Source organism: Pinus tabuliformis, chromosome 4_2 (genome assembly GCF_031772625.1).
Source record: "Pinus tabuliformis cultivar Carrire ecotype Pingquan chromosome 4_2, CPIR1, whole genome shotgun sequence".
NCBI classification, from domain to species: domain Eukaryota; kingdom Viridiplantae; phylum Streptophyta; class Pinopsida; order Pinales; family Pinaceae; genus Pinus; species Pinus tabuliformis.
This window is the reverse complement of record NC_142304.1, coordinates 800,594,543-800,598,982: the sequence shown is the minus strand read 5'-3', so window position 1 is coordinate 800,598,982 and position 4,440 is coordinate 800,594,543. Positions and strand designations below refer to the sequence as shown.

At 39.1% G+C, this 4,440-nt stretch overlaps 1 pseudogene; it reads left to right on the top strand.

The window, feature by feature from the left end:
- The first annotated feature begins 273 nt into the window (after positions 1-273).
- LOC149172085 (kinesin-like protein KIN-14L pseudogene) lies at positions 274-3,283 on the top strand (annotated as a pseudogene).
- The last annotated feature ends 1,157 nt before the right edge of the window (positions 3,284-4,440 follow it).

Below are 4,440 nucleotides of genomic sequence, written 5' to 3'. Positions count from 1 at the left end.
TCGGCTCGCACCCATTTCGAAAACAGTCCTCTTCGCGAATGAAAACAAGCTACCTTAAGCATCGAGTATTTTGAAATTTATTCTCGAGAAAGAATGTTCAAGGCCTTGTTGAATTCGATTGATTGATTGATTGAATTCGAGAAAGAAAGTATCTGTAGTAAATGGTACATACCCACTTGCTGAACCGCATTGATTGAGTTCGCATTCAGGGCCAAGCCTCTCCAGTTGGGGTTTTTCAGTTTTGTATTGAGATTTGTCGAATAAGAGGGAAAAATGTCTCTGGAACCAGATTCTACTCCCAGCAGGGTCCCTCCTCCATTGGTTTCCGGCACGTCTCCCTATCCTCCTCCCAGAAGTTCGTTTAGTCAGAGAAGGCACGAGGCATTTTCCGACGATATGTTCAGGAGTGAAACGGATTTACAGGTTTCTAGCGCAGAAAGTAGTGGATCGCAAGGTCGATGGGCTTCACTGAAAGCAGAGGAAGCAGGTAATAGGAGGTTTCAAGCTACAGCATGGATAAAGAGCATGGTTGGTTCTCTAGATATACCATGCGAGCCATCTGAGGAGGAGTTTCGTCTTTGCTTGAGAAATGGGTTCATATTATGTAATCTTATCAACAAGGTTCAGCCAGGCGCAGTGTCTAAGGTCGTTGCAAATCATGTTTCATCAGTTCCTCCTGAAGGACGGCCTTTATCTGCTTATCAATATTTTGAGAATGTTAGGAATTTTCTTGTAGCTGCTGAAGAGATGAAGTTACCTACTTTTGAAGCTACTCATTTAGAGCAGGAAAGCTTGCGGACGGGTTCTACGACAAAGATTGTTGACTGTATATTGGCGCCGAAATCTTATTATGAATGGAAACAGTGTGGAGGAAATGGCTCTTGGAAATATGCAGGCCCTTTGAGGTCCCCCATGATTCCACGAAGCACAGGAAATTTCCTTCAACGCTCAACTCCTTGTGTGCCTGTAAGCGATACTGAAACTCTGCCGGACCTATCAATTATAAACATGGATGACGGTGAAAAACGACTGGGTGACATCTTTCAATCTAAAGACACAATGGGAGCTTGGTTAAAGCGGTTTGCTGTAGAAATGACAAATGACAAGGAAAATGTTGATCAGAACCTTGTTGAAGCCATACAAACTGCTGCACCGGGCTCGATGCAAGCATTCATGAATCTTATCATTGCAATTTTTGCAGAAAATAAACAAGACAAATTTTCCCTGATTCAGAAAAGCCAGGATCAAGACAATCGGCTCATTTTGGATTCTGCAGACCAGAAAAATGGTGACTGTTCACCTTTTCAAAGTCAGGATCCAAAACCTTTGCATATAAGTCAGGAACATCAGATGCGTTTGGAAGCACAAAGAAAAGAAGTCAAGGACATAAGAGACTTACTACTTAGAGCACGGGAAGATGTACAAGGGTTTCAGGCAGAGTGGCGAAAGCATTTTGAATTGCTTGATAACCAGGTCGCAGGAATTTCTAATGCTGCTAGTGGGTATCACAGAGTTCTGGAAGAAAACAAGATCCTTTATAATAGCCTTCAAGAACTCAAAGGAAGCATAACGGTGTACTGCAGAATCCGACCCCATTTTGGAGTTCAATCTGAAGCCCACAGTGCAGTGGAATTGATTGGAGAGGATGGATCCCTCCTGGTCAATACATCCAAAATGGGCAAAGATGTACAGAGGATATTCAATTTTAATAAGGTGTTTGGGCCATCTTCTACGCAAGAGGAAATCTACATGGATACACGGCCATTGATCCGATCTGTAATGGATGGTTACAATGTCTGCATTTTTTCATATGGTCAAACAGGATCTGGGAAAACCCACACCATGAGCGGTCCAACAGGTGCTTCTGAAAAGGAGATGGGAGTCAACTATAGAGCACTCAGTGACCTCTTCGAGTTGTCTCAAAAGAGGAAAGATTTAATGGTGTATGAAGTCTCCGTCCAAATGATAGAGGTATACAACGAACAAGTGAGGGATCTTCTCGGAGCACTGACCTCGAGCAAGAAATTAGATATTCGAAATAATGGTCATAAGGGATTTAATGTACCGGATGCTATACTTATGCCTGTTAAAGCTACTTCTGATGTTTTGGATTTGATGAATTTAGGCCAAAAGAATCGCACTGTTAGCTATACTGCACTAAATGACCGCAGCAGTCGTTCTCACAGTGTGTTGACTGTACATGTGCAAGGTACAGATAGTGTTTCTGGGTGTAACCTTCATAGCTGCCTTAATTTGGTAGATCTTGCTGGAAGTGAGAGGGTAGATAAATCTGAAGTAACTGGAGATCGCTTGAAGGAGGCACAATACATAAACAAGTCCCTTTCATCTCTAGGAGACGTCATTGCAGCATTGGCACAGAGGAATTCGCATATACCATATCGAAATAGCAAATTGACTCAATTGCTTCAGGGTTCATTAGGGGGCAAGGCAAAGACTCTGATGTTTGTGCACATAAGTCCTGAACCGGATTCATATGGAGAGACAATAAGCACCCTTAAATTCGCTGAACGGGTGTCCTCTGTTGAACTTGGTGCTGCACGTTTGAATAAAGAAAGTGGAGAAGTTCGTGAGCTTAGAGAGCAGGTAGACAGTTTGAAGAAGGCTTTGGCGAGGAAAGAAGCAGAAGTAGCACAGTTACAGAGTGTGAGAGAATCTCCACTTACTGACAAACACAAACTCCAAACGCCAGTGCGAAGTCGTAGATGGAGCCTTGAAGCGCCTGGAATAAGCAAAGTTGAGGTACAAGATGGTATTTATAATTTTGGGATGGGTACCCAAGATGACAAGTGGGTAGATTCAGGAGAGAGATCCAAGCTTAATGAGACGCCGATAAGCCAACAAAATGGCAAGCAGTCTGGGAAATGACCGTAGAAATTTATCAGGGCTAAAAAGTGGTGGTACAAACTGTGAAACAAATACAGAAACTGATACTGTGGCTCCATTTGCATCGAAAAAGACTTCTCAAATTAAAAAGTCACTACAGTCCTTTGGAAAACTAATCAATGGTGAAAAAAGATCTACAATCCAAGTTGAATTATCACCCCCTGTCTGTAGCGGTGAGCGAAGATTATCTAGGGGTGGACAGAGCCAACCCTTCTCAAACAGGCAGCAGCCACTTACAGTGGTCAACAATTCAGGAAGTGGTCGCCCTAGGCGAAATTCACTTGACGGAAAAGCACCCGTGGGATCGAAGATAACAGCTTCTCCAAATGGGCATGCAGGGCGGACTTGCAAGACACCACCTGAGCAGGGGAAACCCTGATGTAATAACCTTCAAAAATAGATGAACTCATTAATAGTTTATTTAGATACTGACACCTTTCCATTTCAACTTTAATAAACTTTAATTTCGAATCCCTGCCTGCGGGTTACAATTTTAAAATCTGAAAATGTTTACTACAAAATTTTGGAATTCGAACAATGTGCTCTTACAACACTTAATTCTGAAATCCGAGCAGTTTGTTTGCAGCGTAATTCTGATATCTTGTTTATTATAGTTTGAAATACAACAGTTTGCTTGCACTATAATTTTATTTTCATAATTATAGGATCTCAGGGTTATTGTAGTCTTGCGGTTCTAACTGTAATATTTGTAGAGTTGTATGATTGTTGAATAATGGTTTGAAAAGTGTTTAGAGAAGAAAAACTGAGGTGATTTTGGATGATAATTCTAAAAGATTGAAAAAATTAGAAGATGTAGTTTTCTTGACTTTATTTTATATAAATGGTTGGCTGAAATTAAAATTTGTGTAGACCATCAACCAGATTTGCTGAAAATTATTATTCATGTCTCGGGCTCTTGAGAGCTTGGTTATTATTAACTATTTTAGCTTTATTTTTTGGGATTGGAATTAAGTATAATATTTTTTAAAGAAATTGTAGATTTGTGTGGATTGAATTTTTTTATTTATTATTATTATGTATAAATCAATTTAATATGTTTAAAGATTTTTTTAATCATAAACCATTAAAATTGGATAAGTAATTTTTTTTTTAAATTAGTGTTTTTTTTATGATGTTTTAGTTAAAAATATACTTGAAATATATTTAGTAAATTACTTTCTATAATATTTTAATATTTTTTTTTCTTTTTTTTAATATTTAGGGGAAAATGATTATAATTCAGTTTTGGCACTCACATTAATGCAGGAAGACTCATCATGGTTATTCAAGAAAAACCACACCCTGGAATTACCCAACTAGTAGTCTAAGTTTGGCTTTCACTCTTACCAAATGTCTCTTGAGTTTTGGGCTATTAACCTATTTCCTTACATTCTATGAAATCAAAATCTTAGCCAAACAAAACCAATTTTAAGACATACTATAAAGCTAAAAAGAAATTGAAAGGAGATAGAGCAATCTCAACAGCCATGATTGCAAGATTAGCAGCTATTAGATCCATGCCCAAGATTAGCAGTT